At 39.7% G+C, this 12,808-nt stretch overlaps 1 protein-coding gene across 7 annotated transcripts in view; it reads left to right on the top strand.

The window, feature by feature from the left end:
- LOC103026485 (IQ motif and SEC7 domain-containing protein 1) overlaps positions 1-12,808 on the top strand; it is a 296,017-nt gene that overhangs the window by 161,675 nt on the left and 121,534 nt on the right. The gene's annotated exons all lie outside the window — the stretch shown is intronic.

The raw sequence follows: 12,808 nt of genomic DNA, 5'->3' as shown, positions 1-12,808 counted from the left end.
TTCAATCGTTTTTCTTGTACATTTGTTAAAAAATTGAGATTCTCTTCTTATCTTCTCCTATATTACCTCATAAATATAGTTAAATTACATACTTGTTATATACGTCAGATGTAACAAGAGCTTGGATACAATTCTCTTTCTTATTATTGAATCATTAACACTGACCTGAGTGTTAATGATAAATGAGGTGAGTGAGATCCTGCAGTTCTTTAAATGTAGTTCTGGGTTCTTTTGTGACCTCCTGGATGAGTTGTTCATGCCCTTTTGGAGTAATTTCGGTTGGCCGTCCACTCTAGGGAAGCTTCACCAGTGTCTCCATTTGTGAGTAATAGCTCTCAATTACTTTTTCACATAGGGCCAGGTTGATTTGAATGGATTTGAAATCATTTAAAATCTGCACTTTCTTTTTTCTAGTATATAGCCTTTTTTAGGAATGTGGAAATGAGGAGTGCGTTTGCTTGCGTTTCAGTTTATTTTCCAGCAGAGTTTTTGTTTTCAACCACATACTTATAGCAGTTCCTCTAAAGTCCAGCTGAACACTTTCTAACATTATGAAAGTGAGATTTTTTTCAGTTACAGATCTATAAAAGCTCTCAGATGCTCTCATCTCCAGGTGCTTCTTCTCTGTTTTCTGGGGGATTTTTTTTTATGGCTGTTAAGAGAAAATGAAAGCATTGTGTGGATTAATGGCAGCTGAATCTATATATATATATATATATAGCTTATATTCATATATAAATAGTATATATTGAGGGCATGAGATTGGAGGATGGTAACTTCTTTCCTGAACTGGTAAACGGGTGTGCAGAGCCACATGGCGTGGATAACATTATCAACTCGGTGAATAAAGTTATGCTGAATGAGTTGTAAATTGTTATTACACACCTGGACCCATAAATCTGCATTAGGACTTAATGATAAATCTTCTTTCCATTGTTTGCACGGTAAGCTAATAGTAGGATTCAGAAATTCTGAAATTGGTGTAGCACCTTGTGTTCTCAGCTTAATTACTCAGGAATTCCTTCACTCATAAACATAATCCATATATGGTTAGAAAGGGCGGAACTTATTCTTTCTTAAAATTGTGATCACATCCCAGTGCAGTAAAGCTAAATCTACAAGAAACCCATTGAGAAAAACACCTAAAAAAGTGAGATCTCCTTCCCCAACCAATATTATTTATCTTTGGTGAAAATTTAAAATTTGAACATGATCAGTTCCAGGAAAATATAACAATTCAGCTTCCTTTTACATTTTAAATGATTATATTTTTGAGCAGCCGTATGTCCTCTGGAGTAAAAGAGATCAGGGCATGTGTCTGTCTGTTATAATTACTGTGTTATAAGACCTGAAAGAGGAACTGACAACCAAAACAGAGAAAAAACACACCAAAACAGCCTAGAGTTTTAAAGGGTTAACTGGTGGTATTATAAAAATTGAGTTCTCCCAATGCTGTATTTCTGAGTTAATTGGAACAGCTGAAACTCTGAACCCTCATCTCTTCTCCAGCCCTGCTTTACTGTGAAGAACCGTGGTGACACTGTAGAACCCGGGCAACCCGATCCGCTCACATATCCGTCTATCTGCCGGGCCAGGGTATCATTTATTTACAGCCTGAGCACACACTCAGCTTTTGGGTGCCTGATTCGAGACTGTGTAATAAAGCACTTCAGTTTTCCACAGCTCAGTGCCGGCTCTCGCAGGCTGGCACCTGGCAGGCGTCTACCTGGCGGCGCTCTGCCTCTTCACTTCTGTCACTGGAGTGACTGCAGACTGTTTGCTTTGGTGGCGGGAAGCTCAGAAGCAGCGTGGATCAGGCTAGACAGCTTCCTATGAGCAGCTGAGGCTGGAGCTTGTGAAATGGAGTGAGACTGGAGACGAGGCCAGAGGTCGTTCGAATCCGTCTGATGCTCCGTCTGAATCCCCAGCTGGCAGGTTAGTTCTTCTGCCAGCCCTGAAGTGGGCAGGGCATGGGCTTTGGTCAAAATTAAGATTATATATCTACTATATATATATATATATATATATAATCGTTTCAGCATCATCATGTGATGTGCGCATGCGCAGTAGTCACATCGCAGGACGTGTGAGTAAATCACGTAAGGCAAGTAAATCAAACACGTCATGTTGCAATGTTTTAATTCTTGGCACAAGAAGTAGATACACAGCGCTGTCTCTGTGTCTGTGTGAGTGACAGGCTGCTGCTGCCTGAGAAGCACAAAGGGGAGGGGGAGCACAAGGGGGTGGGGGGCGCAGGAGTAAACACGAGGTTACCTCATGCATGGCCTCCATCATTCATCAATTCACTCTTTTAATCCCAGAAAAAAAAACGTATTCTAAGCTCTTATTTACCTTTTAAAAAGCAATTTAAATGCCTGATTAAATGGTCGATTACTGTTGTTTTGCTGTTTTCTCGGGTTTAGTGTTAGCTCGGCGCTGACTCAGCCCTTGATTGGTCCGGACGCAAGACAACGCACAGGTGGGGGCGGGGCTGGTGATGTCATGCGCCCTGCATTGATTGATATTAAGATATATATCGTCGAAAAAGGAATGTAAATTTGTATTTTTTTTTTCAATATATATGAAACAAACCAGACAAAAAGAGAATCATGTTTGGTGAGTATAATTATGTTCTAGAGCAGGGGTATTTAATTAGAATTCAGTTTGGTCCAGTTAGAGAAAATTTCATCAGGCTAAGGTCCGGACCTTATAACTTGTGTTATAATTCAGCGTTTTATTCTGTTTACTGAAGAAGCCTATAGTAGTTCTGTAAGTTTTGTATCAACAACTGACGACAAAAGTATTTTTGTATATTTCAACTTTATGTATTGTTTTAAACAGGCCTGTCACAATAATTACATTATCAACCTATCATAAAATAAGTGGAAACACCCTCAATAATTTAACATATCGAGTCTAATAATGTGAATCTATATGTTCACTTTGTTTTAAAATGCCGTATTTATTCAATTAGATTTTATTTATATTAGATTTAGGCCTGCCTGTCATGATGATAATTACATGAATGATAAATCGAACAATATATGGAGAAATGTTTGCTGAACTCGGCCAAAATATCAGCTTTTTTTAAAAACAGTAGTTTTATTTGATTTAATATTACTACTGTAACATACTTTATTATGTTGTGGGTAAAACTAATGGGGGAAGTTGCCAATTCTTTTTGTCCCCTGGGGGTTGCCGTAGTTTTGAGGTAGGGTTGTTTTAGGAGCAGAGAGAACGCACCTGCTAGTGAGGGAGTTTTTTTTCTTGCTGAGTTGTTCTGATCAGGTGGAGTAAAGTGGAATATTTTGGACTCTTGTCTCGGTTGTTTCTCTTTATTGCCTCCAAGTAACTCCGCTCGGTTACATTACTGTTAGTATGTTTTATAAAGGTAGTACTTAGTTTCTTTTTCTGGTTCGCACCATCTGTATTCTCAGCTTTCTCGCTTTATTCTCCCACTTCTCACCTCCTGCTTCTCCTGTGTGGCTCCACGCGCTCGCTTCTGCACAGATCTGATTGGCAGAGGAGAGCGTTTGGTGATCTTACAGCACACATGATTGGTCTGTAAGTTTACTGCGCTGTAAAGCACGTAAACCATAAAGACAGAATTAAATCCTTCTTTAGTTTATCGGTTTGGGTCCGGATTGGACAACGTCTGGGTCCGGACACGGACCGCGTTCCGCCTATTAGTGACCCCTGTTCTAGACTCTTTGGGTCGTTTGAAGGCATTTAGGGGCCTCAAGCAAAATGGACCCCGAATAAAGTTGCTGTAACTGTTACGTATGAGGAAGGGATGGACGTAAGTGCAGGTATATATTTTCTATTTTTTATTAATAAACAAGATAAATGAAAAACAGTAAACAAAACACGGGTAATGCAAAAAACTTACAAAAAAAACAAGGCTAGGATAAAATAAAACTTTAAACAAAGACTAAGAAACAAAGACTAAGAATCCAAGACTAAGAAACAAAAACCAACCTGACACATACACAGCATGGTATCACACAAAAGACAATAGACAAGGATACATACGGACAGCAAGGATACAAAAGACTCGACACTGCACATTCAAACAGAGGGGCTTAAATACAGGAGGAGAGTGAGAAACACCTGGGCTTGGATGACGAGGGGGCGGGGTTACAGACAAGACACAGGTGAGAACACTAATTGCTAGGGCAGGGCTGGGGCGGAGCTATGGTGGAGACAGGTACAAAAACAACAACACAAGCACATGGCTGGGAACACTTGACAGGTAAACAGAGGGGCAGGAGCACAAGAGACCAAACGAGGGAGAAACAGAAGACAGACATGGGCTAAGGTGTTACAGTAACTGTTCCAGTTCATTACTCACACTGACTGTCAGGCAGGTAACCTGGCCATCTTTTTTTTCCTCTTCTTTTTTCACGATGATAACTCTGCTTCATGATTGCTGAAGGTTCATATTTTGCCGGCTGTGGGAATGACGAACCTGGCTGGCTGGCTGCTGTCAGCGTCCAGTGAGAGGCGCCCCCTTGAGTGTTGTTGTACTTTCCTGAATTGTCCATTACAGAATTTAAAGGGTCGCTCACACAGTGATGTTGTTGCATTCAGTTCAGAACCAGTTGTTGTCTGGAGGCCTCAAGTTCGAGGCCCTGGGCAATTGATTGGTTTGCCTGCCTTGTTGGAATGGGCCTGATTAGGCCTAGTTGTAGAAAAATTGATTTTTCAATATGAATCGATCTTAACTTAAATGATCTGATATCGATCAAAGATAGATCTGTAAATTTAGCCTATTTATTCTATCATGTGTCAGTGTCTGCAGAGCTGGAGAGCAGCTGCAGCTATTTCAGCATCAGTTTCAGACCAGCAGTTTTAGAGAAGCTAATTTTCTCTCTCACTCAATGTTACTAAAGCCTGCTAGACTAGTTGAATAGCTCATTGCTATGTTTCACGCATCCAACAGTCTATTTTTTCACGCCTTCTGCCTGCATCGTTAAAATAGCAACAGTTTTTGGTGTTGATGATGGGCTAGCAACTATTTAGAGATACCCGAGATATCATAACAACCACCACAGCAACCACCTGGTATACCATAATAACACCTGAGCACCCATCTGATGCAGTGCCCAAAGGGTGTTATGTCCAATAGAGAAAAAAAGGGATAGATGGCCCTGTTTTAGCGCAAACCATGCAAAAGGCATGTTCTAATTCTCTAAATTAATCACGGGTGTGGTTAATTTTGGACGTAACATGAAATAAACCAATCAGTGTGCCAGTTGTCATTCCCTTTAAGAGAATTTGATACTTAACTGCATGTTCACACTGTGAAGATACACCAGCAGCTAATTTATTAAGGGAACAGTAATGTTATTTTATTCTTTTTTCTGTTTATTGTTGAGTTAAAAGTGCGGTTTGTGATCTGCAGTGCATCCGTGTGTGTGTGTGTGTGTGTTTAATGAGTTTAATACAAGCGCTGGGAGCTCCTTTAGGAATGGACTCTTACAATTGACTGTTGTCAGGGTTTTAATCAGTCAGTGGAGCTCCTGTGTTTTTCGCTGCCAAGATAAAAAAAAAAAAACACCAGAAATTTACCTGAACACCTACACCTCACTTCCAGACCACCACACCAAACCATCAGTGCAGATTTATTCCTAAACTCTGACTCTATTTTAACAGCGTGGGAGCAAGGTGTAAAAATAGACTGTTAACAGGGTGTAAGAAAAAAAAATGTATTTTTGTACATTTGTATTTGATGGTAAAAGACAAAGTAAATTAGGTAAAAACATTTCTTTTCTCTTAATAAAGTGTTTGAGAGCATCAGTTAAAGTAAAGTAGTGAAGAGGTAGAGTTACAGGTATACAGTGAATAGTGAATATTTGAGTAATGTTCGAATCCAGATTATGAGAAGCAACAACTACTCAACTAAGTAATAAAAAAATGACTTTAAGAGTCAATCCAAAACAATTCAAGAACTTAGAAAGCCTCCTTAAGTGCAGTCACAAAGACCGACCATCAAAAAATGTTATGATGAAACTGGCCCTCATCAGGACAAGAGTTACCTCGGTTGTACAGGATAAGTTTATCAGAGTTTCCAGCCTCAGGAACCACAAGTTTAAAACAGCTCCCCAGATAAGAGCACACAAATGCTTCTTCACTTAAGAGTATTTTAGTTTGTTTAACACTGTTTTTAAGTTACTACATGATTCTTTATGTGTTCCTTCATAGTCTGATAGATCACTTCACTATTCATTTATAATGTATTTTGACTGGTTTTATATGTTTTTTTGTTTTAGCCACACCCCCTCTAGAATGCACAGACCCTGTATTGTGAACTGGGTGCCCTGTGTATTGCTATAAGCTGCTTTATAACTCATGTTTAAGCTCATTCTGCGGTGGTTTATGACTGTATTCCTGTTAGTGGAGGTATGTGTGTGTGTGTGTGTGTGTGTGTGTGTGTGTCTGTATGGGAGGGAGGATACTGTGTGTGTAGGGACATCTGCTGGTCTGAACCAGTGTTACCACTATGAGTGAGCGGGGAAATCCCAGTATAGTCTGCTGTGTGATCACAGGAATTCTGAGTGCTGCTGGTTTTGTTTCTGTAAATCCTTTTCATTTATCTCTGATCCTCCAATCTGACCGATCTATCTATCTATCAATTTCTCTGATTTTGCTATTTATAGGTTTATGTTTGAGTAAAACGAACACTGTTGTTTTATTCTATAAACTACAAACTGTCACATCCTGGTCTCGTGTCTCTGTGTGTCTTCCCCACGTGACCTATGCTCCCCTGTGTCTCCCTAGTACCTTTCCACCACTTGTCTCATTTGTAGCTCCGCCCCTTCCCCAGGTGTTTCCAATTATAGTGCGTTTCCTGTTTCTTTAAATAGCCCTCCTCTGCCACTTTGTCTCCGTCGGTCTTTGCACCTTCCCCTGTTGTTTTGTCTCTCTGTGTTTCGCTGCGGTTCATAGCCCTAGTTCTTGCTCCGTGTTTATTTCTTGTTTAGTTTTCTAGTTTCTTGTTTCTTCCTCGTTTCCCCAGTTTCCTGCCTAGTGTTTAGTTCCTTTCTGCTTAGTTTATTTATTATTGTCTAGCCTAGTTTTTCCCTGTCTAGTATTAGCTTCTTGTTTGTTTCCCCTTGTAAATATATATATATCCCTGCCCTGTTTAGTTTTGTTTATCTTCTTGGTTATTCTTGGTAGTTTCTAGTTTCTTTGTGTTCTTACCTCGTTTGTTTCTTTGTTTATTTACTCCCTGTTTGTTTATCATTAGTACTTCTTGTTTTGCTTAGTTTATGTTCTCTAGTCTTACTGGTTTGTTTTGGTTATTGGTTATTTGTTTATCTAGTTTCATTTATTTGGTTCACTCCCTTGTTCCTTGTATATATCTCCCTGTTCCGTATTTAAGTGTTTACTTGTTTCTTGTTTCTTTGTTACTTGTTATTTATTTATTAAATTATTATTTATTGATTTCACCCTACCTGCACTTGTGTCCGCTTTCCTCGTCACCCTGCCTGGGTATTCCTGACACAAACAACCTTTCTTCCAAATTCCAAAAAAAAATATTGTCATTTAGAGCATTTATGTACAGAAAATGAGAAATGTCTGAAATAACAAAAAAAGATGCAGAGCTTTCAGACCTCAAATAATGCAAAGAAAACCCAAATCATTATAGACATATCAACAATCTCTCCAATATGTTTATCTCTCACTCTCTTATTCTCTCTCTCTCTCTCTCTCATCCATCCATCTCTCTTATTCTCTCCCTCTCCTTGAGCCATCTATCTTGTTCTCTTTACCCCTCTCTCACCCTTTCTTACTCTCTCTCTCTTACTCTTTCTCTCTATCCTCCATCTATCTCTCTGTCTCTCTCTCACTCTCCCATCCTTCCATCTCTCTCGTATTCTCTCCCTCTCTCTTATCCATCTCTCTCTCACTCTCTATCTCTCTCTCTTATTATTTCCCTCGCTATCATCCATCCATCCATCTCTCTCTCTCCCTATCTTTCTCTCTCTCTCTCTCTCATCAATCCATCTTTCTCCAGCTCCCTCCATCATCCATCCATCTCTCTCTCTTATTGTCTCTCATCTATCCATCTCTCTTATTCTCTCCCTCTTTCTCATCAGTCCATCTCTCTTTCACTCTCTATCTTCCATCCATCTCTCTCTCCCTCACTCTCATCCATCTCTTTCTTGCTCCCTCTCTCTCATTCCCTCATCCATCCATCTCTCTCTTTTTCCCTCTCTCTCATCCATCCGTCCGTCTCTCTCTCTTTTTTTCTCCCTCTCTATCATCTATACATATCTCTCTACCTCTCTATCATCCATCCATCTCTCTCTATCTTCCTCTCTTTCATCCATCCATCCATCCATCTCTTTCTCGTTCTCATCCATCCATACATCTCTTTTAATCTCTCCCTCTTTCTCATCTATCCATCTCTCTCTCTCTTCTCTACCTCTCACTCATCCATCCATCCACCCATCTGTTTCTATCTCTCATCCATTCATCTCTCTTTTGTTCTGTTCCTCGCCATCATCCATCCATCTCTCTCTCTCTCTTATTCTCTCTCTCTTTTTCTTATCCATCCATCTCTCTTATTCTCTCCCTTTCTATCATCCATCCATCTCTCTCTTTCCCTCTCTCTCATCTATCCATCTTTCTCTCTTATTCTCTCCCTCTTTCTCATCCACCCATCATCCATCTCTCTCTCTTATTCTCTCTCTCTCATCCATCCATCTCTCTCTATCTCCCTCTCTTTCATCCATCCATCCATCTCTTTCTTGTTCTCATCCATCCATCCATCCATCCATCCATCTCTTTCTCGTTCTCATCCATCCATCTCTTTCTCGTTCTCATCTATCCATCCATCTCTTTTATTCTCTCCCTCTTTCTCATCTATCCATCTCTCTCTCTTCTTCTCTACCTCTCACTCATCCATCCATCCACCCAGTCTGTCTCTATCTCTCATCCATGCATCTCTCTCTTATTCTCTCTCTCTTTTTCTTATCCATCCATTTCTCTTATTCTCTCCCTTTCTATCATCAATCCATCTCTCTCTCCCTCTCTCTTTATCATCAATTCATCGCTCTCTTTCCCTCTCTTTCATCTATCCATCTTTCTCTCTTATTCTCTCCCTCTTTCTCATCCATTTATCTCTCTCGTGCCGGTTGCCGCGTGTGTGCCCAGACTGCACTGATTACATAACGGCATGTGAGCAGAGGGGGCGGAGCCTCACCGATGAGCTCATGGTGCTGCAGTGCAGTGTGTTTGTGTGTGTGTTTGTGTGTGTGTGTGTGTGTTTGTGTGTGTGTGTGGCGGTGTTTTCTTTTGCATTCGTTTTTTTTCCAGTTGAGTTCTCTGTGTTCCCTGCAGCACTGCATTCTCTATAGCTACACCACATGGACAAAAGTCATGGGACCCCTTTTCATTCAGTGTATACCTATTCTTCTGGCAATACTTCTTCATGGAGGAATGCCTCCATTAGAAATCCTCCCTTTTAAATACAGAAAAGGAAGCATTGCATTATACTGACATGCCAAAAGTCATGGGACTGTAAGTATAATTGTGTCCCGTGACTTTTGTCACAAAGAGCACTGCACTAACCTGAGGGATATGTGTTATATATGTTTCATATGAGTCTCCTGCATTAAATGGGGATGTGGTGATTTCTGCCAGAGTCACTTGTCACAATTCACATGGACAGTTCTAGCCAGATGCAGTCGGTCACCATCATTACCACCCAATGCGATAAAGCCATGAGCATGTTGGAAAGCGTTTAGCATCTCTCACAAGATAACACCTCACAACATATACAGGAGTGGGCACTATGAAGTCACTTCATAACTATTTTGTCGCGCTGGATTATAAGGCGCACTATCAATAAATATTTTGTCTATGGGTGAGTTTTTTAGTGAAGTTTCACCAACACTATAAGGCTGGGTGCAGCAGCATTAGCGTAAGCCGCTAACCGCAATGCTAGCTGTACATAAATGCCATCTGATAGGACTAGACTGAGAAACCCTGAGTGTTGTAGTAAGCCAGGGCGCTATCAGCTAGCGGTTCTTCCCACGTAGCTTGTTTTAAAGTGGCAACACGCTACAGACTACAGTCAAATATATATTAACCTCTGTACAGGGAAAGAGCAAGCGCTGTGGTTAGCACTAATGCTAATGCTAATGCTAAAACTAATGCTGCTGCACCTAGCCTTAGTGCTGGAGAAACCTCACTAAAAGAAAACTCACCATTATAACCCTGTACTTCAGTGGAGTGACTTTACTGCTCCTTAAAACCCGACTGGTAGAATTCATACATAATAAGCCCCAGATTCTAAGGTGCACTGTCAATTTTTTTAGAATGAAAAATATATATAATATATGTGCATACTGTTGTCCCATGACTTTCATATGAAAAAGTTTGGGCACCCCTATTAATCTTAATCATTTTTAGTTGTAAATATTTGGGTGTTTCAGCCGTTTCAGTTTGATATATCTAATAACTGATGGACACAGTAATATTTCAGGATTGAAATGAGGTTTATTGTTCTAACAGAAAATGTGCAATATGCATTAAACCAAAATTTGACCGGTGCAAAAGTATGGGCACCCTTATTATTTTATTGATTTGAATACTCCTAACTACTTTTTACTGACTTACTGAAGCACAAAATTGGTTTTGTAACCTCATTGAGCTTTGAACTTCATAGCCAGGTGTATCCAATCATGAGAAAAGGTATTTAAGGTGGCCAATTGCAAGTTGTTCTCCTATTTGAATCTCCTCTGAAGAGTGGCATCATGGGCTCATCAAAACAACTCTCAAATGATCTAAAAACAAAGATTGTTCAACATAGTTGTTCAGGGGAAGGATACAAAAAGTCGTCTCAGAGATTTAACCTGTCAGTTTCCACTGTGAGGAACATAGTAAGGAAATGGAAGAGCACAGGGACAGTTCTTGTTAAGCCCAGAAGTGGCAGGCCAAGAAAAATATCAGAAAGGCAGAGAAGAAGAATGGTGAGAACAGTCAAGGACAATCCACAGACCACCTCCAAAGAGCTGCAGCATCATCTTGCTGCAGATGGTGTCACTGTGCTTCGGTCAATAATACAACGCACTTTGCACTGTAATTGACTTGATAAATCTGATAATATGTGCATAATTTCGACATGATTAAAACACAGCTGTACACTAAAGTCTGCTGTTTACTGATGTTTTTCTGTAATTATTTCATTTATATAAGAAGGTGTTTATGTGTATGAATCCAGCAGATCCTCTGCATCAGTCTGAGGGTAAATCAGAAATCAGCAGTTGGAGCGTCAGCTGTTCAGATGTTCCTCAGCCAGCTGTGTGTCGCTGCGTCATTACTGCAGGCCTGAGATCTTTAACAGAAGTAAATTAGGGTGACATAAAGCGAAAGAACCGGTATAAATCGCTCTGACAGAGTGGGATCTGAGTCTGCAGAACAAAGCTGGACATTAATCAAAGACTAAATAGTCGTTTCTGTGGTGAATCGTTGTTATTTTCAGTGTATTGCAAGTTTTTTATTGAGAAACTCTATAAAAGACACATTTTTGTTTCTGTATATGATATACCGTAAGTTCACACAGCAGATAAAAGTGGCCCAAATCGGATTTTCTGTCCAAATCTGATGTTAAATTTATACTGTTCACGCAGTTTTTTTAATGTGACCCATATCTGACATCTGTCTGATCGATTTGCACTGTGTAAGTGGCATGCATGCACAACAGAGCAATGCTTCACGTTAAGTTTTACTTTAATCTGAACCTCCGATCAATGTTCATGCGTTATACCTTCACGCTATACAAAATATCTGACACCTGTCTGAAAATGTTGGCATGAATGTGCAACAGAGCAATGCTTCATGTTAAGTTTCACTTTAATCTGAAAATCAAAATTCATGCATTTTACTTTTAGGTTATACAGAATATCTGACATCTGTCTGAAAATGTTGTGCTTTACAGATGGCATGCATGCAAACCGGAGCAATGTTTCATGCAGATCAGAATTCATGCAATATACTTTCATGTTCTACAGAATATATGACATTTGTCTAAATATTTTGCGCTTTGCAAGTGGCACGCATGTGAAACAGAGCAATGCTTCACAATAAGTTTCACTTTAACCTGAACATGCAGATTGACAGTGTTGGGAGTAACGCCGTAACTTTTTTTTTTCAGTAACGAGTAATCTAACTAATTACTCTGACTGTAACTATAACACCGTTACCATTTCCCACACCCCGTTACTGCACGTTACTTTAGCCGCTCTATGAACTTTTTTTTTTTACTTTCGCTTTGCCCTGGTTAACCCCTCCTCTTTCCGGTGAACTTGAGCTTCTGGCCGCTGTGCCTGTAGGTTTACGTGGTTTGGCGTGGTGAAGTGAGGCACAATTGTGACGATTTGCTGCTCTAATTAATTCAGTGATTGCCGTGGACAGGCCAAGTTCCGATTTAAGGACTTTAAGCTCTTTTTAGCTGCTCCGTTTTTTTGTGGTGCTGCTGCTTTCTCTTTTGGTGAAGCTGTTTGATCCAGCTGTTAAGCTGTTATATTAATACCATTTTAACGGTCATTAGATTGTTGTTTTTGTTTTGTTTATATATACATTTTTCCTTTGAGTGTGGCTTGGTTTGTTTAATTTCATCCCCAGACTCGTTTTTCCGTTTTTTTTTTTTTTCAGTATTACAAGTTTTAGTCATTTTCCTTGGTTGTGTGGAGAATTTTTTTTTTTTTTTTTTAATTCGTTAGTTTACATTTTTGTCTACATTTTGGGTTTATTTTCGTTTGTTATTTGTCTAATAATAATAGTAAATGCATAATTA

This window comes from Astyanax mexicanus, chromosome 13, assembly GCF_023375975.1.
Source record: "Astyanax mexicanus isolate ESR-SI-001 chromosome 13, AstMex3_surface, whole genome shotgun sequence".
In the NCBI taxonomy this organism is placed as follows: Eukaryota; Metazoa; Chordata; class Actinopteri; order Characiformes; family Acestrorhamphidae; genus Astyanax; species Astyanax mexicanus.
Note: the sequence above shows the minus strand (reverse complement) of the source record. Positions and strands in the feature narration are given on the sequence as shown.